Genomic DNA, 16,356 nt, shown 5'->3' with positions numbered 1-16,356 from the left:
GAACGCCACCGTGTGCGTGACTAAGATCTCCAAGCACCTTTTTAGAAACATGAATCAATTATGTACCACGCTGGTTTAACTACTTCTGCGGAGCAGTTGAGTCTTTTGCATTATTCATCCCGCCGCGTTGTGGGACGCATAACAAACGTGGCGACAAGCGGGATACAATGACAGCGTTTATTTCTCTACAGGCTGGTGCCATTATGTGATCTCTCATGGGCTGATAAACACATTAGACACTTTAGATTGGTGGGATGCCGTGCCATGGACTGAGATGAACTAACTTTAGATGCCATTTTAGATTTTAGATGGTGGTTTATTGTATTCTACTGCACTTTTTGATTTTTGATTTTGATAGTGGTAGTTGATTGTGTTTTTAATGTCCTTGTGTGATATCTTTTTACTGTTTTTATTGTGCATTGTGTGTTTTATGTTGTCCATGTACTACAAGGGAATTTCCCCATTGGGGAATAATAATGTATTATATCTATCTATCTATCTATCTATAAGCTTTAGCTTTCTGTCTGTCTGTCTGTCTATCTATCTATCTATCTTTCTATCTATCTATCTATCTATCTATCTATCTATCTATCTATCTATCTATCTATCTATCTATCTAATCTATCTATCTATATAATCTATCTATCTATCTATCTAATCTATCTATCTATCTATCTATCTATCTATCTATCTATCTATCTATCTAATCTATCTATCTAATCTAATCTAATCTATCTATCTCTCTATCTAATCTATCTATCTATCTATCTATCTAATCTATCTAATCTATCTATCTATCTATCTAATCTATCTATCTATCTATCTATCTATCTATCTATCTATCTAATCTAATCTAATCTAATCTAATCTAATCTAATCTAATCTATCTCTCTATCTAATCTATCACACCAGTATCTCATCAGTGCCCGGGGCTCTTAATGGTTCTTCAGATTATTTGGAGATTATTTGGCTCGGCTCTTTATTCACCTCATATTCTGAGGTGATAGACTGTCGTCAGACTTTAGGTTAAAACACGACACCATGGTGATGCCATATTGGTACAGCTGTGAGGGTCAGAGTTCAGGTCCAGCTCTCTCATTGCCTATAATTGATCACTTCATAAGATTAAGGGATATCATATAGTAGTAATATAGTACTGTATTTAACCTATAGGCCAATGAGGGGAATCCAGTTTATTTTAGAAGGGCCAGACTTGAAATGCACGGTTTACAGAAACCCCAGTAAAAGCTGCCTGAGAGTGTGATATCACAGACGAAATGAGATCATTAAAAATAACTTTACAGCTTACAGTCTGCAGTCATCTTAATTCATACCATGTTTGCTTTTAGTGAGCCAACCAATTACAATTACTGGCTGCTTATTAGGGAGGGTAGTGGGCATGAGACAAGAACATGACTCACAGTGACTCCAATTATTCATGATGTAGTACTGTGTCTCAACTATGGAGTAGAATTGAATACAAATGTTGTATAATATAATAGACTATGAAAGAAAAGAAAATAATAGCCGAATGCTGTGGAATATTTACTCCAACTGCAGTTTTCAGGATGGAGAGGTCAAGGTTCAAGGTTCAAGGTTCGAGTTTATTTGTCTCCCTATGGAGACATTCTTAATAGAGGTAGAGGCAGTGCTGCATTACAAAAAACAAGAATAGCAAAGAGCATTTCGGACCATAAGTACTGTAGGCTACTTCTGTCAAATAAGCTTTTGAGAAAGCATTGTCGTCGCATTTAGTTAACACACACACACACGTACACACAGACATACAACAGCCCACTTCTGGCTTTAGGCCTGGGCCAAGGCAAACACACACCAGTATTTGCTATGTCTCTCCTCTGATGCTTTTTTAGCCTCTCTTACTCTGAAATGTAATTTAATGTAATTTATTGCTTTATAAATGTTCTTAGCCGGTAGACAAACATACTCCAGGAGCTTGCTCCATCTAAAAACTCCCTCAATCTCTACAGAGTTTAATAACACATCTAGAAACTCCCTAAATGTCTACAGAGTTTAATAACGCATCTAAAAACTCCCTCAATGTCTACAGAGTTTAATAACGCATCTAAAAACTCCCTCAATGTCTACAGAGTTTAATAACGCATCTAGAAACTCCCTCAATGTCTACAGAGTTTAATAACGCATCTAAAAACTCCCTCAATCTCTTCAGAGTTTAATAACGCATCTAAAAACTCCCTCAATGTCTACAGAGTTTAATAACGCATCTAAAAACTCCCTCAATGTCTACAGAGTTTAATAACGCATCTAAAAACTCCCTCAATGTCTACAGAGTTTAATAACGCATCTTAAAACTCCCTCAATGTCTACAGAGTTTAATAACACATCTAAAAACTCCCTCAATATCTATAGAGTTTAATAACACATCTAAAAACTCCCTCAATATCTATAGAGTTTAATAACGGATCTAGAAACTCCCTCAATGTCTACAGAGTTTAATAACACATCTAAAAACTCCCTCAATGTCTACAGAGTTTAATAACGCATCTAGAAACTCCCTCAATGTCTACAGAGTTTAATAACGCATCTAAAAACTCCCTCAATCTCTACAGAGTTTAATAACGCATCTAGAAACTCCCTCAATGTCTACAGAGTTTAATAACGCATCTAAAAACTCCCTCAATCTCTTCAGAGTTTAATAACGCATCTAGAAACTCCCTCAATCTCTACAGAGTTTAATAACGCACCTTTTCGTTCGGCACCTCGCATTTCTCCCAAATCAGTAACGTTAGACGATTTGGCGCCTCTAGGGCAATTCAGACGGATAATATTTAGGACCATCGTTAACTAGTTACAACAACAATAGGTTGTGCGGTACCACACACAGCGTGGCGAGCGTGTCCATCTGCCCGTACCACACACAGCATGGCGAGCGTGTCCATCAGCCCGTACCACACAGCCTGGTGAGCGTGTCCATCGGCCAGTACCACACACAACGTGGCGAGCGTGTCCATCGGCCAGTACCGCACACAGCGTGGCGAGCATGTCCATCAGCCCGTACCACACACAGCGTGGCGAGCATGTCCATCAGCCCGTACCACACACAGCGTGGCGAGCATGTCCATCAGCCCGTACCACACACAGCGTGGCGAGCATGTCCATCAGCCCGTACCACACACATCGTGGTGAGCATGTCCATCGGCCCGTACCACACACAGCGTGGTGAGCGTGTCCATCAGCCCGTACCACACACAGCGTGGCGAGCGTGTCCATCGGCCCGTACCGCACACAGCGTGGCGAGCGTGTCCATCGGCCCGTACCACACACAGCGTGGCGAGCATGTCCATCAGCCCGTACCACAGACAGCCTGGCGAGCGTGTCCATCGGCCCATACCACACACAGCGTGGTGAGCATGTCCATCGGCCCGTACCACACACAGCGTGGCGAGCGTGTCCATCGGCCCGTACCACACACAGCGTGGCGAGCGTGTCCATCGGCCCGTACCACACACAGCGTGGCGAGCGTGTCCATCGGCCCGTACCACACACAGCGTGGCGAGCGTGTCCATCAGCCCGTACCACACACAGCCTGGCGAGCGTGTCCATCGGCCCGTGGCGCCGTCTCCCTGGTTCTGTTCACGGCGGCGGAGGTCTGGGGGTGCAGCGGGAAGGGGGCGTGTCTTCGGTCAAGGTCGATTCAGAACTCGTCCTCTTTCCCCGCGGAGCGTCAAGGTCACATGACACAAGCCGCACCGACACTGATGTACCCCGAACACTTGCTTCATCCAGAGAGAGAGAGAGAGAGAGAGAGAGAGAGAGATAGAGAGAAAGATGGAGAAAGAGAGGGGGGGGGGGCGAGAGGGAGAAAGTAAATTAAATCTCTGATTCTGCTCCATTTTGCTCACCTGAGCAGCCTAACTGAGTTGAGGGATTAGGGATTGAGCCATCACAGGAGAGAGAGAGAGAGGAGAGAGAGAGATGGAGAGAGAGAGGGAGAGGAGGAGAGAGAGGGGAAGGAGGAGAGAGAGAGAGAGAGAGGAGAGGGGGGTGGAGAGAGGTAGACAGAGGGAGAGGGAGGAGGAGAGAGAGGAGAGAGGAGGAGAGAGGGAGATGGAGGAGGAGGGGGAGAGAGAGAGGGAGGAGGAGAGAGGGAGAAGGAGGGGGAGAGAGAGAGGGAGGAGGAGAGAGAGGAGAGAGGAGGAGAGAGGGAGATGGAGGAGGAGGGGGAGAGAGAGAGGGAGGAGGAGAGAGGGAGAAGGAGGGGGAGAGAGAGAGGGAGGAGGAGAGAGAGGAGAGAGGAGGAGAGAGGGAGATGGAGGAGGAGGGGGAGAGAGAGAGGGAGGAGGAGAGAGGGGGAGAGAGAGAGAGAGGGAGGAGGAGAGAGGAGGAGAGCTAGGAGGAGAGAGTGAGATGGAGGGGGAGAGAGAGAGGGAGGAGGAGAGAGGCAGACAGAGGGGGAGAGAGAGAGAGGGAGGAGGAGAGAGGCAGACAGAGGGAGAGAGAGAGAGAGGGAGAGGAGAACGGGTGGGAAGAAGAGGGAGAAAAAGAAAGAGGAGGATTAGCAGGGTGAGAAAGTGTGAAACGGAGAGGAGGATAATATGGAGAGATGAAGATCTTCACCACTTCAGCAGTTTGTATCTCTCTGATCCACCCCCCCACCGCCGCCTCCCACATCCTGAGGTGATCCCTCCATTTCAATAATGCTCTCTTGATGTTCAAACTGTTTGTGTCACACTGGGTTAGGAACCCACACCACCGGTGGTCTGGGTATTCATTTATTTTAATTTCCTCCGTTCCCCTCTGCTCCGCCGTGAAATATCTGAAAGCTGCTTTTTGTTGACAGCGTTCTGGGAGACAGTGATGCAGTTTAGTCATCCTCTCGGAGCGCGCGCCTCCCCCGGAAACAAAAAACGCTGGCTGCTTCGTTCTGCATTCAGGTCTGTTTGACTACACGGTCACGCCAGAATGCTAAGGGTAGGCTACTCTCAGCCAGGAGCTGACTCAAATACAATTTGCAAATACCGTCAAATACTTGGTGTATTTAAAACGCAAGCTTACTCAGTGTTCAGAAGTGCGATGCATTTTATGCAGCAAATTGAAGTGTAAGGAATTCAGAATAAAGATTAACTCCAATCCATTGATCATAATATCCTACATTTAACTAGCGATGATAAATTGCCAAAGACATTATAATGATCGTCTCGTATTGCTTAAGAAACATGATCTATGATAAACGGGTAAGTGAGACATTGCATTAATAAGACCAAACCTAATTCATCACACATGCATTTAAACTCATACCTATTCAACACCTCACCTGGGGGCCGTACTAAACCTCTCTACACCAAGATGAGATCTCTATCCCTCCCACTCTTTCAATCTCTCTCTCTCCCTCTTCCGTTTAATCTCTCACTCCCTCTCTCTTTTCCAATTTCTACCTCTTTCTCTTTCAATCTCTCTCTCTCTCTCTCTCTCTCTCTCCCGTATACACAGACACGCACCCAGGCCGTGATTGCTATGGTAATCTGGCTGTCCCCGTGTGATTGGAGGACGGGGCTGGCGGCGGCTGCCATGGAGCTGGAGCTCCGACAGAGACGAGCGCTGGCAGGGAGCCGACGCCAGCCCCACCCCCCTCCCTCTGCACCGGGACCCACATCAAAGCCTCCGAGAGAGGGGGAGAGACAGAGAGAGAATCCGTGAGTAGGGGAGGGAGGGAGGGAGGGAGAAGAGAGAGAGAGGAACGGAGGACAGCTAGGCGTGGAGCGACAGATCTTTGGCTGCCTACGCTCGAAGAGTTCCCAACCATCTGACCTCAGTTTGACCCCAGCTTGTTGTCAACCGTGTCGCAGCTGCGTGCAACATGTACACACAACACCGGTAAACAACGACAACAACAACGACAATAACAATAACAATTCCCCCCAGAAAAAACCTGGTATTGTGGACCAGACAGTAAAGTATCTAACACAGTATTCATATCAACACAGTATTCATATCAACATGGCTTTAAGGCTCAAGTGTTGTCTTCCATTTCCAGTTTAAGTTTATTTATTTAAACAGGGACACTGCACATTAATCAAGAGTAAGACTATAAATGAGCCAGATTCAGCCCCAATGGCTAATTTCCGCCTGCTGTCCCTCGCCAGATGTTTAAAAGGCAACCTGTAAAAAACAACAACATAGGAGATACAATAGATTAATACATTACATTGCATTACCAATATAGAGATTAAAAACAGAATGACTCTATAGACAATACCAGACAGAGTAACAAGCAGAACACACAGGTAAGTCTTGTGAGTTTGATTCCTGCTGTGACCCTCTTTCCATGACAAGGTTGATTAATCCCAGCAAACACGCAAGGCAGGGAGACGTTCAGATCATGTCTTAATAACGTCCGTCGGTCCAGAACCCCATTTGTACGTCTGCTGGACCCCTCAATATTCAAACGTCTGGCTTGGACCCCTCTAAGACGTCTGTGGACGTGCAGAACGGGTCCAATATCTGAACGTTAAAAAAAACGTTCATTCTGGCTCCTAATTGGATGTCTTTGGACGTCCGAAAAAGACGAAAAAGACATCTTTTAGACGTGTCTTTGCTCAGTGGGATGTGAATCAAGCCCACTTGGTAAATGGTAAATGGACTGCACTTATTTAGCGCTTTTCCACCTTAGAGGCACTCAAAGCGCTTTACAATGGCCTCTCATTCACCCACTCACACACCAATGGCGGCAGCTGCCATGCAAGGTGCTAACCTGCTCATTGGGAGCAATTTGGGGTTAGGTGTCTTGCTCAAGGACACTTCGACATGTGGACAGTCGGAGCTGGGTCGGAGCTACAGCCACCCCAATTGGTACGACTGGATATGAAAACACAAGTTTTACCTCAAGTTTGAAAACAAGAAAGTACAGTAGCAATGAAGTGCACCTCCCTCCACCACTCCCCCCCTCTTCCCCGTTGGCGAGTCATCCAATATTTATGCGCTGGAAGCCGGGGAGCGTCTAGCCCAAACTTGATAACGTCCAGGGGTACACTGGTGTAGTTCTGTCTTAAAAAATGGCTAGACTGTAGCAGAAATGTTACTGTTTTTACATAGGGGATAAAGAAGTGGGTCTACTGTGGGTCCATGGATAAAGAAGTGGGTCTACTGTGGGTCCATGGATAAAGAAGTGGGTCTACTGTGGGTCCATGGATAAAGAAGTGGGTCTACTGTGGGTCCATGGATGAAGAAGTGGGTCTACTGTGGGTCCATGGATAAAGAAGTGGGTCTACTGTGGGTCCATGGATAAAGAAGTGGGTCTACTGTGGGTCCAGGGATAAAGAAGTGGGTCTACTGTGGGTCCATGGATAAAGAAGTGGGTCTACTGTGGGTCCATGGATAAAGAAGTGGGTCTACTAAATGTATCTCCATACACCAGATAACGCCATAGTGGAGGTTGGGACTGAGAGACAGGTAGAGCTGGGGTCATCATGAGGGATCACCTGACATCATTAGGGATCACCTGACCTCATTAGGGATCACCTGACATCATTAGGGATCACCTGACATCATTAGGGATCACCTGACATCATAAGTGATCACCTGACATCATAAGTGATCACCTGACATCATGAGGGATCATCTGACATCATAAGGGATCACCTGACATCATAAGTGATCACCTGACCTCATTAGGGATCACCTGACATCATAAGGGATCACCTGACATCATAAGTGATCACCTGACATCATTAGGGATCACCTGACATCATAAGGGATCACCTGACATCATAAGTGATCACCTGACCTCATTAGGGATCACCTGACATCATAAGGGATCACCTGACCTCATTAGGGATCACCTGACAAGCGATACTACAAGATACACACTGACGGGGTCAGAACCAGAGTTCAACATGGGCTGATCTCTGACGCCAATCACCTGCTGATGTCACCATCATCCACACTTACATGAGTTTGGCTGCATTTCAGTTATCTCCTATCGAGTGAATGGAGTAGCTGAAAGCTTTATTATTTGTCATCTTCCTAGAAATGTGTAATCTTTGGAGCCGGCAGCAACAGTTCACTGTGCACTGGGGCGGCTGTGTCTCAAGAGGTAGAGCGGGTCGTCTAATGACCGTAGGGTCGACGGTTTGAATCTTGGCTCTTCCTGATGACATGTCGAAGTGTCCTTGGGCAAGTGAACCCCGAATTGCTCCCAATGAGCAGGCTAGCGCCTTGCATGGCAGCTGCCGCCATTGGTGTGTGACTGTGTGTGTGAATGGGTGAATGAGAGGCCATTGTAAAGCGCTTTGGATAAAAGAGCTATATAAGTGCAGTCCGTTTATTGTACACTGCACCATGAACGAATGAATCTGATATCAAGAGTTGATAGCTTTTATAACATACTGCAGTTCACTCAATGCTCCTCAAATGTAACATTACTGCTGGCATAGTGCTGTGTGTGTGTGTGTGTGTGTGTGTGTGTGTGTGTGTGTGTGTGTGTGTGTGTGTGTGTCCAGGTTAACCCCCCGGACCTCATGTGGACCAGGCTATTTGATGAGCTCCTTCTCATGCATGAACCATTGATTTTGACGAAGTGTTGACATCCAGCAGCCAATTACAGACGGTTCTGACACAGGGGTGTCGGTTCAGAACCCACGGTCAGCTGGGCCCAGCATGCCTCTCTCTCTCTCTCTTTCTCCCTCCATCTCTCTCTCTCTCTCTCTCTCCCTCTCTCTTTCTCTCTCTCTCTGCCTCCCCCTCTCTCTCTCTGCCTCCCTCTCTCTCTGCCTCCCCCTCTCTCTCCCTCCATCTCTCTCTCCCTCTCTCTTTCTCTCTCTCTGCCTCCCCCTCTCTCTCTCTGCCTCCCTCTCTCTCTCTCTGCCTCCCCCTCTCTCTCCCTCCATCTCTCTCTCTCTGCCTCCCCCTCTCTCTCTCTCTCTGCCTCCCCCTCTCCCTCTCTCTGCCTCCCCCTCTCTCTCTCTCTGCCTCCCACCCTCTCTCTCTCTGCCTCCCCCTCTCTCTATCTCCCTCTCTCTCTCTCTCTTTCTCCCTCCATCTCTTTCTCTTTCTCTCTGCCTCCCCCTCTCTCTCTGCCTCCCCCTCTCCCTCTCTCTCTCTCTCTGCCTCCCACCCTCTCTCTCTCTCCCTCTCTCTCTCTCTCTCTCATAATTGACCTGCTTTGACATCTCTTGAGATGTAGTGATCACATGTAAGGGTGGAGTGGGTGTTGAGGTTAAGCCGAACGAGACAACCCCCTCCCCTCGGTGCCTCACAGTCCTCACACACAGGGGGGTCTCCCTCCGAGGGTCGTCCGATGGTCGGCGGTTCGAATCCCGGCTCCTCCTGTCCTCAAGACACTGGACCCCAAATTGCTCCCAATGGGCAGGATAGCACCTCGCACGGCACCTACCTCCATCGGTGTGTGAATGTGTGTGTGAGTGGATGATTGAGAGGCCTTTATTGTAAAGTGCTTTGGATGAAAGCGCAATATAAGTGCAGTCCATTTACCTTTATGTAGTTACTTTAGTTTCTTCATCCCCTGTGGGACAATGAGCTCCCTCTTCATATTCACCATTAAGCCGAGTCTGAGACAAAATAACACATCAGTAGCAGTTCTAAACTGAAAGTGCGACCAGGGTCCTCCATCTTAGGTATCTATTACATTTATATTTCGCTACTCTCGCACTTTGCCTTCAGCACTAGATGATGCTCTTAGTCGCTTGTTTTAGAAAGGAGATGCACTTGTTGAGTTCTGGCAAGTAGTAGTACACCAACTGCATGCTAAACGCAATTATTTTAAGTCGCTTTGGATAAAAGCGTCTGTTAAATGACTGTAATGTAATGAAAGGGGGTGTTCTGGACTATGCTTATCTGTGCACAGGAAACCTGTAGCAGATCAAGTAAAATAATTTATGCGTTGGTAGTCTGCCAGTGAATCAAATCAAATCAAATCACACTTTATTTCTATAGCGCATTTCATACACAGAGGCAACACAATGCGCTTTACAGAGAACAAAGAGGGGGGGGGACATAGATCCCACCCCTACACTCTCCAGACGGAAGCAAAGAAACGGTTCACCCAAGGGCCGAATAAGTGAGCCGTAAAAACTCTCCCCTCACCTCAATGAGACGATCGAACAAGCTGGAAAATGTTTTCTATTGGAGGAACATTTACAGAGCAAGTGAACACAGGATTCACGGATTCACTAAGGACAAACAGACCCCGGCACACAATGATAGGAGTCTCTTAAGAGCATTGTACCAACAAGTTGTCACAGAAACATAACATCACTGCGTTTTGGACTGCAGTGGACGGGTTATATGGACGACAGGCATCTAAAATCAAAACTCCCTCAGACCTATCAGTACAGTCTCATCATATTTTCTGTCCTGGGGAGAAAGGTTTGTGGTGAGCGATTGAACAAATGGTTTCTAAAGGCAGGTCATTTTCTCTGACTGTCAGATCTGTTTCAGCCTGGACGAACAGACAGACGGCCCTTCTGTGTGTGTGTGTGTGTGTGTGTATGTGTGTGTGTGTGTGTGTGTGTGTGTGTGTGTGTGTGTGTGTGTGTGTGTGTGTGTGTGGCAGGGGGATCGCTGGTACAGTTGCATGTTGATTTAAACCAATGTCTGTCCGTCAGCTTGTCCGCCTGCCGATCCATCATGTTTCACACCAGACACTGAAGCTACAGGTGACAGGTGAGAAATTAAAGACTCAAGGCGTGGAACCCCCCCCCCTCTCTCTCTCCCTCTCTCTCTCTCTCCCTCTCTCACTCCCTCTCTCTCTCTCCCTTTCTCTCTCTCTCACTCTCTCCCCCCTCGCTCTCCCTCTCTCTCTCTCCCTCTCGCTCTCTCTCTCACTTTCTATCTCTCTCTCTCCCTCCCCCCCCCTCTCTCTCTCTCTCTCTCTCTCTCTCTCCCTCTCTCTCCCTCTCTCTCTCTCCCTCCCTCTCTCTCTCTCTCTCTCTCTCTCTCTCTCTCTCTCAGTGTAGTCAGTGATGAGTGAGCGCGCCTGAGCAGAACAGTCTGAGGGCCGTGTCACCACTAGAGTGATCACAGGGAGGATGTCTGATCAATACTCTCTCTCTCTCTCTCCAACACCCCTGTCTTTCCCTCTCTCTCTCTCTCTCTCTCTCTCTCTCTCTCTCTCTCTCCAACGCCCCTGTCTTTCCCTCTCTCTCTCTCCTCTCCCTCTCTCTCTCTCCCTCTCTCTCTCTCTCCCTCTCTCTCTCTCTCTCTCCCCCCCCCTCTCTCTCTCTCCCTCTCTCTCTCCCTCCCCCCTCTCTCTCTCCCCCCCCTCTTTCTCTCTCCCCCTCTCTCTCTCTCCCTCTCTCTCCCTCTCTCTCTCTCTCCCTCTCTCTCCCTCTCTCTCTCTCCCTCTCTCTCTCTCTCTCTCTCTCTCTCTCTCTCTCTCCAACGCCCCTGTCTTTCCCTCTCTCTTTCTCTCTCTCTCTCTCCCTCCCTCTCTCTCTCTCCTTCTCTCTCTATCAACTCTTGGCCACTACCAAAAACTACAGTTACATACATGCACCACACCGCAAACCCAAAACCTGAGTCTGTTGTGTGTGTGTGTGTGTGTGTGTGTTGTGTGTGTGTGTGTGTGTGTGTGTGTGTGTGTGTGTGTGTGTGTGTGTGTGTGTGTAGTGTGCCTCAGCAGTCATTGGTCTGTCTCCATCTCTAGGTGTGACCCCCAGCCTGGAGGAACCTCCATTCAGACCAGGGCCTTCAGCTCAGCGGTCAGTCCAATTCCTCCCCCCTCCAGGGGGAACGGAGCGAGACTGGGTTCTCGTGAGCCCTGGATCAGGCAGAGGGATGCTGGTTAAACTCACCTCCTCCGTAGAAATACCATCCATCCACGAGACAGACAACCAACTACGCCCAGCGACGCGCCGAAACGTTTGGGTCACACAGGTGTTCTGCTCTGTCATATTCAGTCGAGTAGAGACGCCCATTCTCTCTCTGGTGTCCGCTAAAGGCTAGCTGTCAGAGAAAAGAGAGCGCCATTGTAAGAGCCAGTAATCACAGCGCAATGGCCCCTACCACACTGAAGGGCCAACAATAGGTGTCACAGGTGTCAGAGGACTTCTAAACGGAGCAGCAGAACAAAGTTCCTGACATTTCCAAACCATAGCCTTTCCACTGGGCTGGGACCAAGGTTATTATAGTTAACGAAAACTAACTAAAAAAACGAAAACTAGGTGTGAAAAAACATTTTAGTTAACTGAAATAAAAATAAAAACTAGACTTTACAAAAAAAACGATAACTAACTAAAACTGTATTGTGTGTTTACAAAACTAACTAAAATAAACTACAATTATTGAGAAAATGTCCTTAGTTTTAGTCTTTTTCATTTTATACATAAGCCTAGTATTTTGGGTGGATATGAAGTCTATCCTCCATTTTTTTTGCTGTGCCCCTGCGCAGAAGTAACCTGAAGTGTGCCAGATGGTTTGTTTCACACGGAGTGAAACAACGTGAGCTCACAAGATCAGGATGGTCTCACGAGGCTAGCGCAGAAGAAAAAAAAATAAAACTAATACTGAAACTAATAAAAACTAAACTAAAACTAAACATTTTCTAAAAATAAAAACTAAACTAAACTAGCAAACCTGCTTTAAAACTAATCAAAACTAAACTGAAATTGAAAACAAAATGTTAAAACGATATTAAAATAAAAACTAATGAAAAAAGCAAAAGTATTATAACCTGGGCTGGGACAAATACAGCACTACTCGAAAATACTACTGTAGGCCGTCTGTAGCTCAGGAGGTAGAGCGGGTCGTCCAACGACCGTACGGCCGGCAGTTTGAATCACAGCTCCTCCTGACGACATGTCGAAGTGTCCTTGGGCACAGACACTGAACCCCAAATTGCTCCCAATGAGCAGGCTGGCACCTCGCACGGCAGTTGGCGTCGTTGGTGTGTGAATGTGTGGGTGAGATTGTGTGAATTAGAGGCCATTGTAAAGCACTTTGGATAAAAGCGCTATTTAAGTGCAGTCGATTTACCATACTGTACTTTAGATGCAATGGATTTCATTTTACAATAGTGCTCTGGAACCAATGGAACGGCCCATGTCTGAGGTCAATGTGAGGTCAATCTGAGGTCAATCTGAAGTCAATCGATTACACCTCAATGTTCTTTCTTTCTTTCTTTCTTTCTCTTTTCTTTTTTTCCCTTTCTTTCTTTCTCACTTGTTTTATTTTTTGATTTTGGCAGCTTTGGGCCTCCATAAAAAAATATATATTGTGTGCGATTTCAAAGTGACTCCACCTCACCACCACCCTCTCTCTGACTCCCTCCCTTCTCTCTCTCTCTGACTCCCTCTCTCCCTCTCTCTCCTCCCTCCCTATCGGCCCCCATCTCCTCCTCCTCTGCTGTGCTCTCTCCCTGCTGTTTGGCTGGCTCCCTGTGCTCTCCCTGTGTTGTCTGGCTGGCTCCCTGTGCTCTCCCTGCTGTCTGGCTGGCTCCCTGTGCTCTCCCTGTGTTGTCTGGCTGGCTCCCTGTGCTCCCCCTCGATGTCTGGCTGGCTCCCTGTGCTCCCTCCCTGTTGTCTGGCTGGCTCCCTGTGCTCTCCCTGCTGTTATCAGCCTGCGCCGTTTTAATGATTACATCTGGAGGCGCGGAAAATTAATTCCTGCCTCTCTGGCAAAAGCTGCTCTTCACCTGATTATGCAAAGTAGTCCAACAATCGCTCCCTTTGAAGTGGCGAGGAGAGGGAGGGAAAGAGAGAGAGGGGGGTGGTGAAGGGGGGGGGGACAAGGACTTCCAGCAGTTTTGGAACGAGGAAGACTGGAGAGTTCACCGAGAGGTCAAGCAGTTCTAAACATAGAGCCTCCATTTGGCGCCTCTCAGCACATCACTCTCAAAGTTGTGGCGTCTCGTTACGACGGCCTGGTAGTTAGCGCAGAACGGAGACAGTTTTTTGACATATTTGCTGCAAAAAAGGCAGTGGAAGCGGAGTAGAGAAACTAGGACAGCCAATAAAAATAGCAATATCAGGATGCAGCCAATAATCTGGGAGTGGAAGTGGGGCCTGGCTAGTGGGGGGGTTTCAGACGGGTACCAGACCGCTCGGAGCTCTTCGGCTCTGCCAGCAATTACACGGATAACGTTACTACAGAGGAAGATCACAAGTTCACACGTCATTAGCTTTTAAAGCACTCCTGTGGTGATGGCATAGACCTGAGATGGAGAGGGAGAGAGAGAGAGAGGGAGAGAGAGAGAGAGAGAGAGAGAGAGAGAGAGGGAGAGAGAGAGAGAGAGAGAGAGGGATTTTCCTGTGACTCTCTTTAATCTGAAGCTGACCTGGGTGGAAATACTATTTGAAATCACCTCAGTTGATCCACATCCCTGGACATCCACAGCAGACACGGGGGTATCTATCGGACTCAGGGTGGTCTGCGGGTGACAGTGAGGCCTCCCCTGGTTAGAAGGTAGGAGGGAGAGAGAGAGGCACTAGGGAGAGGGGAGGCAGAAAAGGGTTAGTAGCACGCAGAGCCATAAAAGCAACACAGATATTAAAACAGAACGTGCCAGTCGCAGGGCAACCAGCATCTGTATACACATCTAAATATACACACAGTGCATAACAGGAGATACACCAATGTATACAGAGGATTCACAGGCAGGCTGGAGGCTGTCTTTCTGTGTCTCTAGGTCCTGGCTAGGCTGAAAAGGTAAGTCTTGAGATCTTGCTTAAAGATTTCCATTGTTTCAGCCCTTCTTAGGTACTCAAGGTGTTCCAGAGGTTGGGGGCATAGAAACTGAAAGCTGCCTCTCCGTGTTTCTTGGTCCTGGCTTGTGGAACTGTTAAGAGTTCAGTACCTGAGGACCTGAGTGGTCTGTTGGGCATGTACCTGACAAGCATGTCTGAAATGTGTTCAGGTGCGCGACTGTGGAGAGATTTATAGACTAGTAATAGTATTTTAAAGTCTATTCTAGAGTCGACAGGTAGTGATTTTAAAGCTGGTGTGATGTGTGCCTGTCGTCTAGTCTTAGTGAGCGAGTCTTACTCTTGCTGCAGCGTTCTGTATCATTTGTAGTTTAGAGATTGCTTTCTGTGGTAGGCCTGACAGTATAGCATTGCAGTGGTCCAGCCTGCTTGTGATGAAAGCATGCATTAGTCTGTCAGTGTCAGCCTGAGAGAGAAACGCTTGCACCTTGGCAATGTTTCTTTAGTGGTAAAAAGATGTGTTGGTAATATTCTTGATGTGAGTTTCGAAATTAAGATCCAAGTCAAGTATGACACCTAGGTTTTTAGCCTGGCATGACAATTGCCAGTTTTTAAATGTAACCTCAGATCCTCATTTGTGCTCGCTTGATTAATCTTGACTGGCACCAAGGAAACAACTGGTTGGTCCAAAAAATTCAAACTCCGCCCACTTGACAATCAGAATCAGAATTTGTTTTATTGCCTCTGTTGTTTTTCAACATACTAGTATGGAGTGAAGGCAGAGCTGAAGTCCACTAACAGGATGCTGGCTTGGTGCCTGCTGCAGGTTCCAGGGTTGAAAGGTCATGTTTACTGCATCGTCCAGGCAAACTGCAGGGGGTCCAGGAGTGGGTCTGTGATGGATTTGAGGTGCAGCAGAACAAGACGCTCAAACACCTTCATTACTACAGAGGTCAGGGCGACTGGCCTGTAGTCATTGAGACTAGTGATCCTTGCTTTCTTACAACCAAGGAAGACTCAAGCAAATGTTTAAAGTATCTGTAAGGATTCCACATTATCACTCGGTACAAAGTACTGTCCAACTGCCGAGTATTAGAATTATTATGACTGAGAAGTATAAGGATATCGTGCTCTCACAGTGCTTGGAGGGAATAATGTGTACGCGGCCATTTTTACCTCAGAATAGTGTGGATCACACTACTTTTTTTGAAACCAGATGAAGTTCATCCATGTGAAAGGCATGACAGTTTCTGGTAGGGATGCACAATATTTTCGGTGCTGATATGTAGAATACGTAGGGGTGTGGCCTATGCCCCCCCCCCTATGCCCCCCCCCTATGGCCTATGCCCTCCATTGCTCTCTGTAAAGCGCATTGTGTTGCCTCTGTGTATGAAATTCTCTATACAAATAAAGTTTGATTTCATTTGATTTGATAAGTACCGGCCAGATATTAGGAAACAGTCTGCTCTCTAGCCCCCAAAGTTCAGCTTTTTTCAACAGCAAAAAAACAAGCCTAGAGCTCCTGGCGCTGTAGCGCTAACAAGACCTTGGAACACAGCTCGTCTCTAAAGCGCCCTAGAGCTCATTACACCGTGTAAACAATAAGAAAACAGCGGCAGCTCTAAAACACAGCGTGCCGGTGGACACGCCCCCTTGATACCGTCTGTCTGGGGTCTTCTCAGGACGACGTGGAGCACGAACACCTGGCAGGATGATGGAG

This window comes from Borostomias antarcticus (genome assembly GCF_949987555.1).
Source record: "Borostomias antarcticus genome assembly, chromosome: 19".
Classification (NCBI taxonomy): Eukaryota; Metazoa; Chordata; class Actinopteri; order Stomiiformes; family Stomiidae; genus Borostomias; species Borostomias antarcticus.
Note: the sequence above shows the minus strand (reverse complement) of the source record.